The 22,707-nt window shown below is 44.3% G+C and overlaps 2 long non-coding RNA genes across 2 annotated transcripts in view; one reads left to right on the forward strand and one right to left on the reverse strand.

The window, feature by feature from the left end:
- LOC137650014 (uncharacterized) overlaps positions 1-22,707 on the reverse strand; it is a 467,050-nt gene that overhangs the window by 342,372 nt on the left and 101,971 nt on the right. The window lies entirely within an intron of this gene.
- Positions 1-22,707, forward strand: part of LOC137649686 (uncharacterized) — a 46,374-nt gene that overhangs the window by 17,624 nt on the left and 6,043 nt on the right. The window contains exon 2 of the long non-coding RNA XR_011045821.1: positions 10,367-10,466. This is a non-coding gene — a long non-coding RNA (uncharacterized lncRNA). The remainder of the gene's footprint in view (positions 1-10,366; positions 10,467-22,707) is intronic.

Raw genomic sequence — 22,707 nt, forward strand, 5'->3', positions numbered from 1 at the left:
GAATCAGGCTTTTGACTCCCTGGACATATTGATCCCCATGGGATCAGCGGAACAGACGGACTTTGAATGGTGGGTGTCAGAAGACGAGAACCTACGAAAGAGAGTAGATCTTCTTGTCCTCCCCCCAGATTTGATGGTGTTCTCAGACACTTAAAAAAAAGGGTGGGAGCCCACGTGCTGCAGCACACAACCTCAGGCCTCTGGTCAGAGTCAGAAGAGTACCTCCACATAAATCTCTTAAGAGATGAAGGCCATCTTTCTGGCCCTTCAACAGTTCCACCAGTTCCTGGTGGGCCACTCAGTGGTGGTGACGAGCAACAGCACCACAGTAGTGGCTCACATCAACAATCAAGGAGGTACCTTTTTGTAGCCCCTCCCCTGTCTAGCAGAAGAGGTACTGAGATGGGCCGAGGTTCACTCGATACCACTATCGGCAAGCTTCGTTTGAGGCAAGAGGAATGTGCTCGCCAACAACCTGAGCAGAGGATCTCAGATAGTTAGTACCAAGTGGTCTTTGGGTGATCTAGTAGCCAATAAAGTCCTGACTTTGTGGGGTTCTCCAACTGTTAATCTCTTCGCAATGGCCCTGAAATTCAGGCTTCCGTTGTACTGCTCCCCTGTCCCAGACCCCAAGGCTCTCTGGCAGTATGCATTTCACTAACGGTGGGACAACATCGGCATTTATGCCTTTCCCCCATTTGGTCTGATGAGGAGGGTACTCAACAAGGCCAAAATATTGGTCAACCTCTTGATAACTCTCATAGCTCCGCTATGGCATCATGCGGAATGGTTTCCGGACCTTCTTCAACTCCTGACGGAGTATCCAAGAGCACTCCCTCCATGAGACGATCTACTCAATCAACCACATGCCAAGATCTTCCCCAAAGCCATGTCTGGAGACTATCCAGCATCTTCTCACTCAGAAATGATTTTCGCAACAAGTTGCAAGCAGGATGTCTGGATATCTGCGGAAATCATCAGCAGCTGTCTACCAGGCAAAGTAGAAAGTCTTCTGCCGTTAGTGTCGTGGAAGGGGTATCTCATCTCTCCTCTTGATGCCACTATTCCACTGTTCTACTAATAGCGGAGTTCCCCGTGTACGTGTGTGAAGAAGTATGCCTTTCAGTCTTGGCGGTTAAAGGATATCGCTCAGCCTTAAGCCTAGCCCTTAGACTTAACAGAATGGATATATCCTCATTGCTAGAACTTTCCTTACTCATATGGAGTTACGAACTTACCTGTCCTCAGTCTGAAGTGAGACTCCCCCATGGAACGTGGTTCGAGTTCTCAGGTCTCTAAAGAGACCTCCCTATGAACCATTACGCCAGGCAACAGATCGCCTCCTCACTTGGAAGTCGGTGCTCCTGCTAGCTTTGGCTTCGGCCAAGTGAGTTAGTGAACCTCATGGTCTCTCATAAGACATCACCCATTCAAGGGGATGAGGAGAGGTAACATTCGGCTTCGTCCCTTAGTTTGTAGCCAAGACTCAGAAGCCGGGAGTAGCAGATCCCCGATTCGACTCCTTCGGGATTTTGAGTCTCCGCTCTGTAACTTATAATCCTGATCATCTCTTACTCTGCCCAGTGAGAAGTTTGAGGCTGTACCCCAAGAAAACGGCCGCAGCCTGTCCACGTGTGGCCGCACTTTTCATCAGCACGGGGAGGAACAAGAGGAGGGACACCATCTCTGCCTGGATTTGCAAGGTCATAGGCCATGCCCTGAATCTGGACCCTCCTCCTCCACATTGCGCCAAAGCCCACTATTTCAGGGGCATAGCTACGTCTCTGGCATTCAAGAGAAACTTTTCTGTGACGCAGGTTCTACAGGCTGGAGTGTGGAAACGTCAGAATACGTTCACAGCCCACTACCTGCAAGACGTGACCCAATAAAAGCTTAATAGGTTCTCTATCGGCCCTGTGGTGGCTGCACAACGGCTGGTATAATACCTTAAGCTCCTTATTGGACAAGTAACAGGAAGTTGAGGGCACCGTTACCCGGTTTTAGTGGGCAATATGAAAAAGTTTGACTGGCTCTTATTCTTTTCATCATTCTCCCCTCTCTTTGGGAAAGCAGCATCCTGGGTTCTCTGCATAAGCTGACCTCAAAACACTGCAGTTAAGCCATGCTTCCTTGTGTTCTTAGTATTAAGCTAATACTGTTGCGTCCCCATAACCTGGTGAATTGGTATTGAGAAAGTCCTGGTTACATCAGTTTTTTCCTACAAAGACTCGGACTAACCTTTATGTGGACAGTCACACTTCTAAACATCTTAACACACTGCTTGCGTAGGCCACGGCCCTTGGAGCAAGGTTTAGCGAGGTGTAGGGATCTCCTTTTTTTTTTTTCTTTTTTTTTTTTTTTTTTTTGTACAGACCTATTCAAAATAAGGAGCCCCCTGGTAAAGCAAAAAGCCAGTTTGGCAGGAACGTCCACCCTCCTAATGGGTGAGTCGCCCCTAATAAATAGCGTAGGTTTGTATTCCAGTTACGGAACAAAGGATAAATTCGTAGATAATTTGTATTTTTATGAATAGTACTTACCTGGCAGTTATATATATATAGCTGATATCTGTAAATCGGCAGAATTTTTCAAAAAGAGGCAACCGCCTTGTGGTGGTTGGGAGGTAGGTGGTAACACCCGTCACAGGGTGGTCCAAGGAATCATTCCCATGTCTAAGACTTCAGTTCATCTCTGCCGGCTGGATCGAAAACATCGTCGGTCCACCATTGAGAGTTTTTCGAATCATTTTCCCTTCTTCGCTTTTTTGGACTTCGTTTGGTGAAGTACACTGATTTAGGGTTTTGGCAATCGTGTTTTATTATTATTATTTACTTTGTTTATCATGAGTGATAACTTAATTTTCGTGTTTGTGCGAGTGATGTATGCAACATGAGGTTACCGAAAGTGTTGGTTGATCCTCACAGTTTGTATGCAGAGGTTTTGTTTGTGCACTATATTTTAGTTGCGAAGTTTTTAATCCTGATGACGGAAATATGTTCAGGCAACTCTATGACGTCACAGCCGTGTGATGTAATCTTCATGTATGTCTTGCAATTCTCTATTTGTTTTATGCAAAGAATGGGAGGAATTCCACTTATATAAGTTTTTTAACTTTTAATGTAAAATTTTAAAGAAATGTTTGTCCATTTGGTGTTCGTTCTTTAAATCATCGATCTAATTTCATAAATTAAATAGAACTAGCGTATGGTTAATTTGCGCTGTTACTCGTTACTATCGGTACAGTCCCAACATGCCTTGGTAGCGTTCTTTTCGTTATGGGAATTAAAGTGTTGGCTCTTATTCTCCAACAACAACTAATTTATATGGAAATTCTAGTTTTAGTAGCTTTTTCATTTATATGTTCCTATTGTTTACATTTATATATATAGATACATTATTGCTATATCTGTTCTTTTTATCATTACAACTCGCTTGTTTTTTAATTCCCTTTGAATTAATTGTGGATTACATTTGTTTTCCCTTTTTTCTGTTCATTTTAATCTTTAACGTATAACTTTCCCGGCGTTTGTATGTAACTGCCGGGTAGGTATTTGACATTTAATTTTACCGGTGGTTATATGTAACTACCGGGTGAGTGTCTTCAACATCTGTTTTTATTCTCAACTCTTGCCCGGTGGTTTTTTCTTTTTGTGGTCGCCGGGTAAGTATGTTTGAAAGTTTTTTTTATTATGGAAATGTCAGCTTTATATTCTATAAAAAATATTTTGTTACAGTTTATATAGCAAGTACTAGAGATGATTTTGCTTTCTCATTCAAGCCCGTGGCAGAAGAATAAGTTCTCTCACAACGGGCAGGACTAATTACTGTATGGTTTTTTGCGTAAGAGTTTAATAGTGCAAGTTTTCAGTGCTAAATTAGGCATTGGATTCTTTCAGCACAGGGACGTTGTTTTCCTAGCCTTAGACCTCTTCCAAGCTCCCCGGCCCATGGGAGAAGGAACGTCGATCGGTGAAAGGAAACGAGAGGCGTTAGCTCACGAGCAATCGCCCTCGCGAGCGTTCCTGTTAACGTTCCCAGAATGCTCGCCCTTGCCATGGTAAAGCAAGAGCGTTGAGCGTTAAGATTCTTACACTGCTTTTAGAATTTTGCATTGCATCACTTTTGATTTTAATGGCAATTCTTAAGTCATAGATATTCTCTGCTAATATCAATGCTTACAAACCATCATTGACTCGGTTTTTGTCCCAGAGCGCCAGTCGGCCTTATGAACCCTCTGGTCGGAACCGAACGCGCCGAGCGGCATAGTAAATATCATTTTGCCTTAACGCTCGGCGCTAAGTCTTTCAAGACAGGATGAATGCAGCCTCGTCTTTCAGGGCGAATGCAGCCTCGTCTTTCAGGACGAATGCTGCCTCGTCTTTCAGGACGAATGCTGCCTCGTCTTTCAGGACGAATGCAGCCTCGTCTTTCAGGACGAATGCTGCCTCGTCTTTCAGGACGAATGCTGCCTCGTCTTTCAGGACTAATGCAGCCTCATCTTGCAGAGCGAATGCTGCCTCGTCTTGCAGAGCGAATGCTGCCTCGTCTTGCAGAGCGAATGCTGCCTCGTTTTTCAGGGCGAATGCTGCCTCGTCTTGCAGAGCGAATGCTGCCTCGTTTTTCAGGGCGAATGCAGCCTCGTCTTTCAGGGCGAATGCTGCCTCGTCTTTCAGGGCGAATGCTGCCTCGTCTTTCAGGGCGAATGCTGCCTCGTCTTTCAGGGCGAATGCAGCCTCGTCTTTCAGGACTAATGCTGCCTCGTCTTTCAGGATTAATGCAGCCTCGTCTTTCAGGACGAATGCAGCCTCGTCTTTCAGGACGAATGCAGCCTCGTCTTTCAGGGTGAATGCTGCCTGAATGCAGCCTCGTCTTTCGGGGCGAGTGCAGCCTCCTCTTTCGGGGCGAGTGCAGCCTCCTCTTTCGGGGCGAGTGCAGCCTCCTCTTTCGGGGCGAGTGCAGCCTCCTCTTTCGGGGCGAGGGCAGCCTCCTCTTTCGGGGCGAGGGCAGCCTCCTCTTTCGGGGCGAGGGCAGCCTCCTCTTTCGGGGCGAGGGCAGCCTCCTCTTTCGGGGCGAGGGCAGCCTCCTCTATCGGGGCGAGGGCAGCCTCCTCTATCGGGGCGAGGGCAGCCTCCTCTATCGGGGCGAGGGCAGCCTCCTCTATCGGGGCGAGGGCAGCCTCCTCTATCGGGGCGAGGGCAGCCTCCTCTATCGGGGCGAGGGCAGCCTCCTCTATCGGGGCGAGGGCAGCCTCCTCTATCGGGGCGAGGGCAGCCTCCTCTATCGGGGCGAGGGCAGCCTCCTCTATCGGGGCGAGGGCAGCCTCCTCTATCGGGGCGAGGGCAGCCTCCTCTATCGGGGCGAGGGCAGCCTCCTCTATCGGGGCGAGGGCAGCCTCCTCTATCGGGGCGAGGGCAGCCTCCTCTATCGGGGCGAGGGCAGCCTCGTCTTTCGGGGCGAGGGCAGCCTCGTCTTTCGGGGCGAGGGCAGCCTCGTCTTTCGGGGCGAGGGCAGCCTCGTCTTTCGGGACGAGGGCAGCCTCGTCTTTCGGGACGAGGGCAGCCTCGTCTTTCGGGACGAGGGCAGCCTCGTCTTTCGGGACGAGGGCAGCCTCGTCTTTCGGGACGAGGGCAGCCTCGTCTTTCGGGACGAGGGCAGCCTCGTCTTTCGGGACGAGGGCAGCCTCGTCTTTCGGGACGAGGGCAGCCTCGTCTTTCGGGACGAGGGCAGCCTCGTCTTTCGGGACGAGGGCAGCCTCGTCTTTCGGGACGAGGGCAGCCTCGTCTTTCGGGACGTGGGCAGCCTCGTCTTTCGGGACGAGGGCAGCCTCGTCTTTCGGGACGAGGGCAGCCTCGTCTTTCAGGTTGATAGGACGATCGCCGCCTTGTCCTTTCAGGGCGACGCCACGTCTTATAAGCTCTCTGTCAAGGATGACTTTAGTGATCACTTTTCTCCTGTTGAATTGTTTGAGGTTAACAGAAGGAGAGGATCCTAAGTTCTGTTGCTCCATGTTCCCCACCCTCTGAGTTTTCACGTGGTCATTAATGGAGCTTTAAGAATATATTAATTTTTGTTTCTTAAAACAGAAACCTTTGATGACTAACAACAGTAGGATCCAGACTTTGCGAATTCTGGCGAGCCTGGGAGAGATGAGCAGACCTTTGGTCCGTGTTTTTTCTGGGATGGATGCAAAATCTAATTCCTAGTGAATCCTCCTTTGTTAGTTACTCCGATAGACTTTTCTGCCTAACCGACTTTGCAACTTCAATGTGTCTCTTTTGGGAGAGGGAGTCTTTTGTCCGGTCCTGGACGTAAATGCTCTTTACGCCTTCGTTCAGAAGTCAAAGTCCTCCATGGAGACATCAAAATCGGTACTTCTTCTGAAGGAGGATTACTTTTTCCTTTTATAGGGAAACCTCATTTAGTTTTTGGCTACAACGATTCTCTCTCCCAGTTCTAGAGAGGAGTCTAAGTGGCAGGCTATGCAATCAAACTTTATCTGGGGTTTGTTTACAAGGAAGAATGGGTCAGTTTCGGGCGTGTGTTTTGATCTCAGCTCCGCCCCTCTCATGTTCACGTAACTTTTGCTTTATGTAGCGGAAAGCTGCTCTCTGGAGAAATCAGGGCGTCCCTGTATCTTGATTTTTAGATAATGTTGAGCCTATTGAATAATTAGGTCTTCCTGTCAGCAAGAAGTCTCTTCTGACACCAGGACGCTCAGCACCTTGTCTTTTAGAACGTTCAGCGTCTCGCTCTGCTAACCTCTCGGCTCTACGTCTTACAGGAGGACTTTTGGCACCACGTCTTACAGGACTATTGGCGCCACGTCTTATAGGACTATCGGCGCCACGTCTTACGGGACGATCGGCGCCTCGTCTTTCAGGACGCTCGATGTCAAAGTTCTAGCATGGGGCATGACTTTGAACATGAGAATCTAGGACTTGGTGATGACACTAGTCGAATCGTTTGTCGAGATCAAGGACGCCTTCATTCTGATTTCGTGGATCTAGAAAGGAGGTTTGTTCTAGGGCAAGATTCATCGGGATAAACATGCTCAGCAGGAAGAAACTTGTTTTTCCCTCAGAATGGTCTCTCAACCCGCAAGTCTGTCAGTCTCTGGATGTTGTGGGGCAGACCTGTATCAGACCTTTTTGCCTCCAACTGGAAGAAGAGGACCCCCTACTGCTGCTCCCTAGTCCCGGATGAGGAAGTTCTGGCAATGGACTCCTTCCTGATGGATTGGACAGGGGTGGACATGTTTGCGTTGCCCCCGTTCGAGATCATCAATCTGGTCTTCAGGAAATTCGCTCTCCTCGATTCGGGGCGAATGATCATAGCGGCTCCATTCTGGCCTGCTAGGGAATGGTTTTCGGAAGTGATGGGCATGTTGATGGACTTCCCAAGAAGACTTCGGCAAGTCCAGATCTTCTCAAACAGCCCCACTTCGAGAGGTATCATCTTACCCCCCTTGCTCTCAACTGACTTCCTTCAGACTAACTAGAAGCTTGTCAGATCTCGTGGCTTTTCGGCACAAGCGACGAAATCTATCACCAGAGCAAGGAGGATCTCTTCACAAAGAGTCTACCGATCTAGGTGGGAGACCTTTAGAGCTTGGTGCAGGCGGCACAGGTTTCCTCATCCACTACCTTTCTGAGCCAGATTGCAGACTTCTTCTTGTACCTCAGACAGGATGCTAAGCTGGCTGTATCTACCATCAATGGATACAGCGGTATGCTCTCCGCCATCTTTAGGCATAGAGGCCTAGAGTTGTCCCAAATCAAGGTTTGCAGGACCTCATTGGGTCTTTTCAGACGACGTAATAGGTACTCTTAAACCTGGATGTGGTGTTTAAGTTTCTGTGCTCCAAAAAATGTGAACCTATCTCGCTAGCCTCTCTTCGGGTTGTAACAAAGAAAACCCTCTCCCTTATGACTCTAGCGAATGCCAAGAGGTCAGCGAAGTGCAGGCGATTGGGAAGAGGGTGAACTTCAATTAGGATAGGGCAGTTTGAACACTTCGCCCTGTTGAAATTACGGGCTCACGAAGTGAGAACCATTGCTACCTCTCTGGCATATCAGGAATATATGTTAGTTAGGCTATTCATGGATGCTATTTTCTGGAGGAGCAACTCTGTCTTTGCTTCTCATTAACTTAGAGAGGTGAGAGTAGACTTTGGTAAGTGCTATACCTTGGGCCCTTACATAGCTGTGGTTTCTGTATTAGGCAAAGGAGTTAATAACCCCACTCAACCTTGGTTTATATGCATGTATGAGGGTTTGTGTTTTTATGATGGTCTGTGGACTTCGTCTTGTGGTGCGGTTCCCTCAGTCTAGATAGATAGTTTATGTCTATGTTGCAGGGTTAGGTGGTTAGTTTGAGTAAGGTTGCAGTTTTTATTATATGGGGCAAAGGTAGTTTCTGAAGTCTAGTCAAGTTGTTGGTCTTATCCCATTGACAGACTCGATTGAGTTTTTTGCAGCTTTGCAGGCTTACTCCTGGATAACTCCTAAGGGAAAGCTACTCTAAAGGCTGTACCTTTGAATCAGCTACCTTGGCAGGCAAGGAATCAAGGTGTTTTTATCTCCTACAACTCTCTTGTTGTTTCCCCAACGATGTTTACTGTCTGTTTCCCTCCTCCAAATGTGTGAATCAGCTATATATATATATATATATATATATATATAACTGCCAGGTAAGTACTATTCATAAAAATGGAGATTTTATGATAAAACAAAGTTTTATGAATACTTACCTGGCAGTTATATATATATATATATATTCTAAGGCCCACCCACCTCCCCTCAGGAGACAGGTCGGGCATAGATGAACTGAAGTCTTAGACAAGGGAATGATTCCTTGGACCACCCTGTGACGGGTGTTACCACCTACCTCCCAACCACCACAAGGCGGTTGCCTCGTTTTGAAAAATTCTGCCGATTTAGAGATATCAGCTATATATATATATATATATATATATATATATATATATATATATATATATATATATATATATATATATATATATATATAACTGCCAGGTAAGTATTCATAAAACTTTGTTTTATCCTAAAAACTCCATTTTTCCTAACGATACAAACCTTTAGCTATTTATGCAAACTTACCTGCCAGCCCTATCTCCCTTGAAGTCCTACCTCCAAGTAAAGTGAGCTAAATCACCTGTGTGGGAGTGGGAGCGGTAGTAAGCTACCCGCCCTACCCCCGCTAACCAGCAGAATGGGCATTTAACCATCCTAAAATTTTAATGGCTCGTCCTTTCAGCTTTGCTTAAAGTAATAACCCCTAATAGATAGCAAAAGGTTTGTATCATTAGGAAAAATACAAATTATCTACGAATTTGTCATATTGTTACTAGAGAGAGGGTGAGCGGGGTGACTGGTCGAACTCCCTCCACTCCGCTAAGTAACAGTGTGTAGTCACACCAAACTTAAGTCTTATGACTGGATTCAGGTACTGCTGAAACATATATCCATAGTTAAGAAATATACAAATTATTCCCGAATTTGACAATTTTTTTTTATTTTGCCTTACGAGAAGGTGAAAAAAAATAAATTATGGTCCATAATTTCACAAATGTTTGTAAAACTGCTTATGTATTGCACAAAGTTCTATTGTTGTTTCATAAAAGCTGGTTCTGACCTAAAAAATTCTTTATTTAAGTTTGTAGAAGTCTTAAGCAATGACAAAATATTAAGGCACAAGAATGGATATAATCTGGTCATTGGGTGGGTAAGAGAATATTCTATATACTGTTGTTCAGAGTGCAGTGCGTTCATGGCTTTCACAAATGTGTGACTCAGAAAGTTGGTTTTAGGTAGTTCCCAAATTGTATCCTGCAGATGGGTGTTTTTGAGAGCAGTGAATCTATTTGTATGTATATGATATTTTGTTTCAATTCACATTTTTTTTTAAATTTTCTGATAGTCAAATCTTTAGCTTGATGCTAAAAACAACATGCAATCTGTGCAGTTTTGAGTATGATAATTATTAACCATATGTTTTACTACACATTTTAATGGTAAAGAGGAATTTTGGTCCATTAGACAATTAAAAAGTAATCTGTGGTTCATTTTTATTAAGATTGAAAGCATTATGCTTTGGTGGCTTGTCATATCCACAATAACAGATGGAAATATTTTACAAGTTAATTTGTATGATGATATTGTGATAAAAAATTTGTAAGATTTTTACCGGGCTAGATTGATTCTTTTGTAATTCTTGTTAATTTACATATTTTTTTTTCTTTTGTACAGTGTCAAACATGTGATTGCTTGTTTTATGTTTTAAAGATTTAAAGAAATATGATTTTCGTATTAGCAATTATGTAACACATCTTTTCTCTTTTATACAGGATCTTCAACAAAAGGGAGTAATAACAGAAGTCAGATTTGTGGTTTTGGTAAAGTATTTTACATCACCTAGTTACTCAACTGGTGCTGACTAATGTACAGGTATTTTTTTTTTCATTACATTCTAAACTTGATCATTTATTTGAGGGGATGATTAACGTAAAATTTGTGGAAACTATTTTCATAAATGAGGACTATTGTACAGGGTAATTTACTCAGTGTTCAACATGCTGTTCTCATGAATATGATATTACCCTAGAACTCTGAGGAGTTTTTTCTTTCTTTTTTATCAAAGTTGTTTCATTGTTACTGTACCATTGCAACTAGATTAATCTTGTATGCTTAATGTTTACTATTAGACTTTTCATTTACTTTTGTCTATCTATATTTTTTTTACAAGAGATACATTGAGGAAAGACAAATAAAATGCAAGTACTAATAAGCTGAAATGATAAGGTAAGTTGTAGTGGAGAGTAAGGGATCAGCACATACTTGAAATTTATTAATTGAAATGTAAGCGCATACTGTAAATTTTTGCTTGTTCTCAAATGAATACAAATCCTCGTCATTTATACTCCTATATCATTTTACTACACCAGAAAGAAAGAATTCTTGGGATGTTATATTAACATTGTGGTTATCAGTTGTTTACCCACGCTGTGGGCAAGCACTGCCCACAGCACTTCTGTTCATAACCCGGAATGGACGTTCGCTATGATTACTGTCCACGCTGTGTTGTGCCTTTCCTTTTCCTTGTGTGCTTGTGCATACTTGGCCTGGTCTTGAAGGCCACCCTCATAGTACCTTTATGAGCTGGGTCATGGTATACCTCATTCTTTGTTACCGAGTTGCTGTGGTAGGCGCTGCTTGTATTCTTCAACCTGTGATTTTTGCGGGGATTGGTTGCCCCTCGCAGTATTATTATTATTATTATTATTATTATTATTATTATTATTATTATTATTATTATTATTATTATTATTATTATTATTATTATTATCACTGGCTAAACTACAACCCTAGTTGGAAAAGCAGGATGCTAGAAGCCCAAGGGCTTCAACAGGGTAAAATAGCCCAGTGAGGAACGGAGATTAGAAAATACTGTAAACCATATGAGAAGTAATGAACAGTTAAAATAGAATATTATAAGAACAGTAACAACATTAATACAGACCTTTCACATATTAACTAGAAAAAGAGACTTATTTCGGTAGAAGTATTATGGTGCTTGTTGTAAGGAGGCTAAAAGAGATTGTTCATCTTCTGATTCCTTCTCTCTTGAGAGGCTTTCTGGGCTTTCGGTTACTTTCTCTGCCCCAGAGCTCATCAACATCGAGAAGGTCCCGAAGTACACCATGTAAGTTGCTTCATGGATGGATCTGTGGTTGGGTTCAGTGGGCCACCTTGTACGAACCGAGGATTGGTCCAAGGAGAGTATAAGAAGGTTCATGGAGACCTTTCTCTTGTCAGGGACTTGGTCCTTGGAGTTCATTTCCCACCAGGGTGTCAACCTGTGGGCAAATGTAATTCTTAACGAGATGCTGTGATTGGAAGGTTTCCCAGGCAGGTTCCTATAGTTTAAGTGCCCAGGTTCAGGAACAACTCGGGAAGGAACCTCTCTCTTCAAGCCATTGGATGTTGAGAGGGTGGCTCAGCATTGGAGAAAATCCACTAAGGATTCTCTCCTTCATAGGGCATTGACGACCAGACCCTATGGAAAGGCTCCTCCACCTCCCAAGAAACAGTCGCAGACCAACAAACCCTTGACCAGTAGGACAGCAGGGTTCTCCAAAAAGGTGTCACAGCAGCCTTTTCCTGCCAAATATCCAAAGGGTTTCCTCTCACCAGCCCACCAGTGGGGGAATGCCTGCAACGTGGCTGGCAGAGGTGGATGCAGCTCAGGGCAGATCCTTGGACAATCTCCGTGATTTATGTAGGGTATCGCGTCTTTCACTTAATCTCCCCCGCCACTGACTTGGGATCCAGTTCCATTAAGCTGCTATGCGAAGTGATCCGTAAAGGAACTGGCCCGACCAGACCATGCTGGAAATGGATGCTCTCCAAGAGATCCTAGACAGGTCCCTAGGCTTCTTTAGTTGACTTTTTCTTGTGAAAAAGATTTTTGGAGGCTGGAGACCAGTCATCGATCTCTCTACATTGAACAAGTTTGTTCTACAAACTCCTTTTAAAATGGAGACGGAAAACAGTCATTCAGGCAGTAAGGCCTCAGGACTTCATGTGCACCCTAGATCTCAAAGCCACATACTTCCAGATCCCAATCATTCCGTCTTCAAGGAAGTATCCCTGGATCATACACAAGAACTGGCAATACCAGTTCAAAATGCTGTGCTTCGGCCTTTCGACAGCTCCTCAGGTCTTCATGATAGTGTTCACCCTAGATTTATCCGGCTCACTGAATCGGAATTTGTCTTCTTCGTTACCTCAATTGGATGATTCTGGCAGACTCGGTGGTTACCCTTCTTCAACACCAAGACAGGCTACTCAAGTTTTGTCAGGATCTGGGGATTGTGATAAATCTCGAAGTCATCACTGCATCCCTCTCAAAGACTGGGATACCTGGGTAGGATAATCAGCACCAATCTTCAGAAAGTCTATCCATGAGATGATAGAGTACACAGGCTGAGGGAGGTGACAAGCCTCATCCTGAGATGAGAACGAGCTTCCAGCCCAACTTTAGTTGTCTCTTGTGGGTCACCTAGCATCCCTGGTCCATCTAGGGTTCGATCTCTTCAGTGGCAACTGAAATCCAGGTGGAACCAGTACTTGTTCCCCAGATACTCTTTTTCCCATGGGACAGGAGTAGAGGATGGATCTTCTGTGATGTGTGATAGAGGAGAACCTCTGCAGAGGGACAGACCTCCTCATTTTTCCTCTGGAATTTGGGCCCTCATCCTGCACCACATGGCCTACAGGCTATGGTCCGAGTCCAAAAGGTACCAGCACATAAATTTTCTAGAGATGAGAGCAGCCTTTTTAGCTCATTATTATTATTATTATTATTATTATTATTATTATTATTATTATTATTATTATTATTATTATTATTATTATTATTATTATTATTATCATTATTATTATTATTATTACTAGCAGAACCTGTGTAAATTACACACTAATAATCTTGTTCCTAACCTATACATGTTTGAATAAAATATGATAAGATTTGACTTCTATATTTATTTTAAAAAATGAGTAATACATGAAACAATTTACAAAGCTTCTTTATATACAATATTTCTAGTGAAGGAAGTTCTTCTCTGGCCATTAGTGAAGGTAGTTCCTCTTCTCTGGCCATGAGTAGAATTATTCTGAGGACAAATTTTCACTTTTACACTTCATAGACCTTGCTCTTGAGAAGGCTACATAAAGTTGTCCATGAATAAATCAAGATTGTGGTAGGTAGATCCCAACCGTATCGAAATTCTGTCCTTGAGCTTTATTAATGATCATTGAATATGATAGGCGGACGGAAAATTGAGTAATGTCTAGGTAGATCTGAAGCAAAGGTTGATCAGAATTATGAGAAATCTTTTACAATAAGAATGGATTAGTCGTTAAACGAAAAGGCCCGAGATTGATTTTATAATCTACGTTATAGAAATTGATAGAACTCTATTTTTTGTCTAATATTTAAAAAAAAGAGTCTGCTTTTGCTCAGAGAGTTTATGCCTCAAGTGAAAAGGAGTACAATTTTTCCATAAACGAAACCCTTTTTGGTACAACTCAGGAACATAAATGGTGGTCTACCCTTAAATCTGCACTCTTTGGTGTAGATGCAACAGTTCCTCCTTTACCTAAACCAGATGGCTCAGTCACTCAGTGTCCAAAGGAAAAGGCAACCTTTTTGGCTGATGTTTTTGACAGTAAACAGAGTAATGAAAAAATTGAACTTCCTCATTACTGTTTTCCTGAGGCTAAACTAACTAGTTTAGCTTTTCGATCTTGTGTGAGATTGAAGCTCTGTTGATGGACCTTGATGCTTATGGAGGTGTAGACCCAAATGGTATTTTTCCTTTGTTTTTTTTTTTATAAAGACAGCAGATTTCTTAGCTCCAAAGTTATTTGTTTTTTCGCGCAAGTTAACAAGAAGAGGAGCTTTTCACACTTGTTGGAGAATTGGCAATGTTACTCCTCTATGTAAATGTTTGTGGTACCTCAAGTCCCACTGATTACCGCCCAATTTCCATACCTTTCATATTATCTAAGGTTTTTGAATGTCTTCTGGCAAAACGTCTTAATAGGTTTACTGAAGGTAATCATCTACTTTCTAATTTGCAATTTGGTTTTCGTAAAGGCCTTGGAGCATGTGATGCTCTTCTTACAATTTCGAATGCTGTACAGAAATCCCTTTATTGTGGTCAGGAAGTTCGTGTGATTGGTCTTGATTTTAGTGCTGCCTTTGACCGTGTTAATCATGAGGCCTTTGTTTTCAAACTCAAACAGTTGGGAGTGGGTGGGTCGTTTCTTAGCATTATTATTGATTTTTTAAGTAATAGATCTCAAAGAGTTGTTGTTGACGGGCACCATAGTGAGTATAGGAATGTGATATCTGGTGTTCCACAGGGTAGTGTTCTTGGCCCATTTCTTTTCATACTATATACACATGACATATGGTTTGGCCTAGAAAGCAAGCTTGTTGCATATGCAGATGATGCTACTCTCTTTGCATCAATTCCATCCCCTGGATGTAGATCTGGTGTTGGTGAATCCCTTAATAGAGATTTAGCTAAAATTAGTGCATAGTGCAAATTATGGGGTATGAAGTTGAATCCTAACAAAACTCAAAGTATGATTGTAAGTAGGTCAAGGACGGTGGCTCCTCAACATCCAGATCTCAGTATTGATAATGTTTCTTTAAATTTGTATGACTCTTTTAGAATTTTAGGTGTGATTCTCGACAGCAAATATACTTTTGAGAAACACATTAGGTCTGTCTTCTTCAATTGGACAAAGAATTGGCTTATTGAGAAAGTCTTACAAGATTTTCGGTGATCAATCTATTCTGAAAAAGTGTTTTAATTCTTTCATTCTACCTTGTTTTAAGTATTGTTCTCCTGTCTGGTCTTCAGCTGCTGATTCTCATCTTAATTGGTTGGACAGAAACTTACGGTCTAATAAATTTCTTATTCATGATCTAGATATTAATCTTTGACACAGTCGTTCAATTAGTTCATTATGCATGTTGCATAAGATTTTTCATAACTCTGACTATCCTTTACATTCAGATCTACCTGGACAATTCTATCTTACTCGTAATACTAGGCAGGCAGTTAATTCTAATAGCCAGGCCTTCTCCATCATGATGCTCAATACTAAACAGTATTCTAGAAGTTTTATTCCAGCTGTTACCAAGTTGTGGAATGATCTTCCTAATTGGGTAGTTGAATCAGTAGAACTTCAAAAGTTCAAAGTAGGAGCAAATGTTTTTATATTGACCAGGCTGACAGGAATCTTTTTATTTTTTATATATGACATATCTGTTTTTAACATTGTTGATAGTTTATATAGGACATATCTGTTTTGACGCTATTACTGTTTTTAGAACGATATTGTTAATTTATTCTCATTTATTTATTTCCTTATTTCCTTTCATCACTGGGCTATTTTTCCCTGTTGGAGCCCTTGGGCTTATAGCATCTCTCTTTTCCAACTAGGGCTGTAGCTTGGCTAGTAATAATAATAATAATAATAATGATGACAAAATTGGGAAAACTATACAAGATGTGCTTTGGTTAAGTAATCAAAGTCTAATGTGGATTTGTAAGAGTATACCATGAAATTATTTCCATTTTCTTTAAAGCGTGACACACAAAATAAATAACACACACACTATCGTATTAATATATAGAATATTATTATTATTATTATTATTATTACAAGGTAAGCTACAATTGTAATTGGAAGAGCAGGATGCTATGAGCCTAAGGGCTCCAACAGGAAAAAATAGCCCAGTGAGGAAAGGAAATAAACAAACTCAAGAGAAGTAAGGAACAATTAAAATAAGCCATTCTACAAACAGTAACAAATCTGAAATACATCTCATAAATAAACTATAAAAACTTAAAAAAAAAAAGAAGAGAAATTAGATAAAATAGTGCCCAAGTGTACCCTCAAGCAAGATAACTCTACCCCAGGATAGTGGAAGACCAAGGTACAGAGGCTAGAGCACTGCCTACGGTACCTGGCAGATCACACTGTTTTGTTGATGAACACCACCACAGTAATGACAAGCATAAACAAAGAAGGAGGTACCTTTTTGCAACCCCTATGCCATCTAGTAGTAGAGAGACTACATTGGACAGAAGAACATGTGATGTCCCTATCTGTGTGCTTCATTCCAGGCAAAAGGAATGTGCTCACAGACAATCTGAGCAAAGCGACTCAGATAGTGGGCTCCTAATGGTCTCTGAATTATCTGATAGCCAACTTTGTGGGCTTTCCTGACTGTGGACCTATTCTCTGTGTCCCTGAACTTCAGGCTCCTGCTTTATTGCTCCCAAGTCCTGGATCCCCAGTCTTTCTGGGAAGATGCATTACATCAACGGAGGGACAGCATTGACATGTACGCCTTTCCCCAATTCTGTCTTTTGAGAAGGGTGCTCAACAAGACCAGAGCACCCAAAAACTTATGCATGATGCTCAGAACTCTGCTATGGCATCACGCGAAATGATTTCCGGATCTTCTGCAGCTCCTGATAGAGCTACAGAGGGAACTCCCCCACTACCAGATCTACTCAGACAACCACACATGAACATCTTTCACAAAGCAGTAACTTCCCTACTTCTTCACACCTGGAGACTATCCAGCATCTCCTCTCTTAGAGAGGCTTTTCGCAACAAGTTGCGAGAAGTATATCTGTATACCTCTAAAGATCCTCTGCATCAGTCTACCAGGCAAAGTGGATAGTCTTCAGTGGTTTGTGTCATGGAAGGGGTATCTCTCCCCTGGATGCCACTATTCCAGTAATAGCGAGTCCTTGTATACCTTAGGGAGGAAAAGCTCCTTGGTCTTGGCAGTGAAAAACAATCGCTCAGCCTTACGCATGGCCTTTAGACCGAAAGGAGTCGATCTTTCCTCTTCGTTTTAGTTATCTTTCCTCATATGAAACTGTAAGATCACTTCCCCCCAGTCGGAAGTTAGACCTCGTCCTTGGAATGTGGTTCGCCTCCTTCGGTCCCTTAAAGGTGATCCTTATGAACTATTATGCCAAGCAACAGATTGTCATCTCCTTTTGAAAACGGTTTTCCTACTCACTTTAGCTTTGTCAAAGAGAGTTAGTGAACTTCATGGTCTATTCTACCACATCGCCCACTCAAGGGGATAGGGGAAGGTGACACTCGGGTTCGTCCAGGATTTTATTGCAAAGACTCAAAATCCAGCGGTCACGAATTCTAGATCTGGGGCTTTTCGGATTGCAAGTCTTCGTTCTGTAACTGATAATCCAGATCAAGTATGTGCCCAGTGATGAGTTTGAGATATTATCTTGAACACACTGTAGCAGCTCATCCTTGCATTCCAGCACTTCTAGTTAGCACAGGGAGGGTCAAGAGAAGGGTCGTAAAGAATACCATCTTTGCCTGAATCCTGACCCTCCTCCTACTCGACGACCTAGAACTCATGACAACAAGGGCATTAGCATGCTCCGAGTTCAAATGCATTTACTCTGTGGTAAGCTGGTGTGTGGAAGCGTCAGACAACCTTCACCGCCCACTACCTGCTTGCCATGACTCACAGGAACATGGATACGTTTTCCCTTGGTCCTGTGGTGACTGCACAACAGGTGGTTTAAATATACCTCAGACTCCTTTGATGGACAAGTAGCTGATGGTTGAGGGTATTGGTTACCAGGGATTACAGTAGTCTGTAAGAATGTTAAGAATGACTGGCTCCACTCTTTTCTTTCATCTTTGTCACTCTTGGGAACAGCACCATGGATCCTCTGCTCAGTGGTCTTGTCTATCTGAAGGTAATAACCATTTCCCTTGTGTAACCTTGTACATGTCCCTGATGCTCCCCGCAAGGTGGCCATTTGGAACATCTATGTTTGAATTAAAATTCCTATTTTTAAACTGAATATTCTTACCTAGACAGCCACATTGCTAGTTCCTCATAACCACACAGGTTGCTCAAGCTGCTACGGGCACATTACACAATGTCTCCTTTTAGTGAGGTGTGAAGGTTTTTTCCATTAGTCTAACTCTGAACAGGTAAAAATCTGGGTCAATGACCAATCCAGAGGTCAGAGCCACCTAATGGGTGAGTCATCACTATTAAATAGCGTTAGGTTTGTTTAGTGATGGAACAAATGACAAATTTGGAAGTAATTTGTATTTGTTCCTACACTAAATACAAACCCTCATTCTTTACTATAGGAGATATTCTAGTGTGAGCTGCAAAATACGGCAGAAAACCTTAACAAGGTCGTTAACGACCGGGCCGGTAATCATCCACCTGTTAGGGTTGGGGGACTGCCGGTTGGTAGCTACTGAATACCTTCAATCGAATTCTAGCTGTCGTAGTGGTAGCACCGCTGCTCCTGCTTTTGTTTGACTGGCAGACTAGCCTTTCTTTAGTGTGCTTTTGATCAACTTTTTCTTTTTCTTTTCTTTATTAGATGTGATGTCCTCTATTATGAGGAAGTGTCCCCGAGATTCCCCCGAAATCTTGTGGCACATTCATGTCACCACCGGAGGTTGATCCTCATTCCCTATGCCCTTTGTGCAGAGGTCATAGGTGTTCTGAAGGCTCCCCCTGCCAAGTATGTAGAGAATGGTCGCCCTCTCAGTGGGATAAGTTCGTAAAGAGGAAGAAGAAGAAATCCAAGAAGGATTCGTTACCTCCAGGTTCGCCGTCGAAAGGTAAGGAGTCTCGGGCCTCTTCTTCGGCCTCTCGATCTCTCCCTTCAGACTCTTGCTTGCCTCCTTCCTCCGGGAGGAAGTCAAGGAAGAGCAGCACCATTGACTTAACCCCCATTCCCCCTTGTCAGCCGGATCACGTTGCCCCTCCCAGTGGGACAATTTCTTCCACCATCGGGAATAACTCTGTTACCACTTCTATTCCAGATCATGTATGAGTGGTATGGCCTGCCCTTGGACTTCCTGGTTCTCCTTCGGTGGAAGTGTGGAACCAGTTCTTCGCGGGAACAGTTTTACCTCAGGTCCCTTCTGTTTTGGAACCTTTGGGAGTTCCGGACCTTGCCTACATCCTGTCAACCCAGTCGGCGGCCGCTGAAGTGTTGGTAGATGTAGTAACTTCAGCTCCCACGGCGCCTTCTTCGCTTCTCACTTGCGCTTCTACGAAACCACAGCGTCACAAGCACTATACCTCCCCCTCCCCCTCCTCCTCATCGTCTTTGTCCTCCTCGGAGGCTAGGACGGAGAGAGAAAACAGGAAAAGGAGAGCTCGCTCTCCTTCGCCCAGACGTTCGTGTCGAAGAGAGAGGCGACATAGGAAGAGACGTTAAGCTCTTCCTCGCCTTCTCTCTCTTCACGAAATGTCTCGCCGAGATACGATAAGCGCTCTCGTCATAGACATAAGAAGAGTGCTTCCTCGCTTCGTCGTTCTGCCTCGCGATCGTCTTCCTCTCGCGAGGGATCATCTAGGCGCTGTAAGAAGAAGAGCTCTACAAGACATTCTCGCTCTTCGTCATGAGAGAGTCCTCCTAAGCGTAATAAGCTCTCCCGTTGGAGCGATTTTTCATCTAATTGCGCCCGGAACGCGACCAAGGAAAGAGAGCACTCTGAGCGCGATCCCTCACCTTCACATATTAACTCTAGGGAAGTGAGAAAGAACACTGCTTCTCGCCGTCGCTTCGTATCAACAGAGAGAGAGAGCGCTCCCGTCCTTCAACATCCCGATCGCGCAAGTCTCCGGATATATCCGCGTGGGGTCATTCACCTCGCCCTCGCGTTTCAGAACAGCTATGGTTCCCGTACTTCCTAACGAGTTACGGAATATGAGCCTCACGAGAACCTCGGAAGAAGACACGGGTTCAACCCTTCTTCTCCTCGGTTGAAAACAGAGGAAAAAGGCCAGACCGCCGATCAATGCAACATCTTACTTAGATAGTACCATTAATTCGGTCGCCTACGCCTAGACCATCGACTTACAGGCAAGAACAGGCGCGCGTGGTGCCATTAGCCAGTGCTCAGCCTTCCCTTCGAATAACGGCTATGGAGTATTCTACGTCGCCGTTACCTCCAGGCACTCGGGCTTCTATCGCCCTCCCTCGCGAGGAATTAGCGCGACCGGAAGATTCCTCTGAATAGCAACCATCAAAGGATATAGAGTCCTCCTATCTGAGGGCTCTAAGAACGATGTGTGATATCTCAGGTCTCGGGGATTTAGATCTGTCACTACGACATACCGACGCTCCAGCCTTAGACAGACTATGTAACCCTCCACCTAACCCTAAGACCAGAATCGAGCTTACTGGGTCTATTCACACTGCAAGCCGTCTGAGGAAGGTCTCGCAGGCGGTCCCGGGGGAAACGGGTTCCTTGAAGTCTCAAGGATCCCATAAACTTCTGCAATTTCCATTTTCGAGGCAAAAGCGTTTTTAAAAGGTCAGAGACGCCAACCCTTCTCCTCTGACCTTGGATCCCCTCACAGCAAGGCTCACACCTGGCTGCTCTGCAGAGAGACTCTTCTCTCCCAGTCTCCTTCACCACCACAGAAGCCTCGGCAATGGAAGCATCCTCAATGTCCCTTCTGGAGGCATTATCCTGGTTTGACACATGGTCAGGCGCAGTCGGCTACCTAGCGAGTCACGAAGACCTATCAAACCAAAACTCCATGCAGTCCCTACCAGGAAGTCCTAGCGGCTGGGGCCAAAACAATGGACTTCCTAACTGCTACGACTGCAACCATGTGGGCCAACTGGATTCTAAAAAGGAGGGAATCAGTGGTTTCCAGACTTCATAGGAGCATCGTTCAGACCGAGAAGTCAGATTTGAGGAACTCTGATCTTCTGCAACCTCTCCTTTTTTCTAAACAGGCAGTTTCCTCTGCCTTAGATACTTGGAGGAAAGAGACGCAGGACACCGCAATGCAAAAGGCTGCTTCTCTTCGCACAATGCAACAGCAGCCAACTCCACAACCCAAAACCACAACCGCAATTCCACTCCCAGCCAAGAGCCTCAACTGCCCCTCTTTTATAGCCAAACACATGGGCAGAGGAAAGTCGGCTCCCCCTTCACAGTGCGTAGGGGGGCGCCTGCAGGGGAGTTGGAGGAGGTGGAAGGCTATGGGGGCCATGCAATGGACCATGAAGGTGCTACGTTGGGGGTACCGCATCCCCTTCATAGACTCTCCTCCTCCTCCTAATTTCTCCCCCGATCTCGTCGTCCCAGATCCCTCGGGATCCGGGTAAACAGCAAGCACTAGCTCGGGAGATCCAGAGCATGCTCCTAAAAGGCGCCATTCAAGAGGTCTCCAACGTCTCCCCGGGGTTTTTCAGTCGCCTCTTTCTGGTAGAGAAAGCCTCAGGAGGTTGGAGACCCATTATCGATCTCTCAACCTTGAACAGTTTGTGAAGCAAACTCCATTCAAAATGGAGACAGCAGCCTCCGTGACCCAAGCGGTGCGTCCGGGAGACTTTATGGCATCGGTGGACTTAAAAGATGCGTATTTCCAAGTGCCAATCCATCGCACATCTCAGAAATTCCTGCGCTTTCTGGTTCAGGGTCGAATCTTCGAGTTCAAAGTCCTATGCTTCGGCCTCTCGACCGCCCCACAGGTCTTTACGAAGGTTTTCAAACTCGTATCTTCGTGGGCTCACAAGCACGGAATACGTCTGCTAAGATACCTGGACGATTAGCTACTCCTGGCCTCTGGATCACTTGAGAATACTTCTAGACCTTTGCAAGGACCTGGGGATCCTTGTAAATGCAGAGAAGTCTTGCTTGACTCCAACCCAAGTCTTAAACTATCTGGGTATGTCCATCAACACCCAGGTAGGGAGGGCATTCCCTTCAGAAGACAGACTTCGGAGACTGGATCAATCCATTGCCCATCTCTTTGTCTCCACTACCACCTGCAGCCAGGTCGTGGCAGTGTCTTCTGGGCCATCTTTCCTCCCTGGAAAAACTAGTTCCAGGCAGAAGATCGAGAATGAGACATCTCCAGTGGCATCTGAAGATCCATTGATCTCAAAAGATCGATTCCCCATTCTTGTCAGTGGAGGTTCCAGCTCTGGTATTACAAGATCTTCATTGGTGGTCAACCAGAGAGAATACCCAAAAGGGCATTCCCCTCCTAAGCCCCTGTCCGAAGTTAAAACTCTTTTCGGACGCATCGCTACGGGGCTGGGGTTCCCACCTA

This window comes from Palaemon carinicauda, chromosome 11 (genome assembly GCF_036898095.1).
Source record: "Palaemon carinicauda isolate YSFRI2023 chromosome 11, ASM3689809v2, whole genome shotgun sequence".
Classification (NCBI taxonomy): domain Eukaryota; kingdom Metazoa; phylum Arthropoda; class Malacostraca; order Decapoda; family Palaemonidae; genus Palaemon; species Palaemon carinicauda.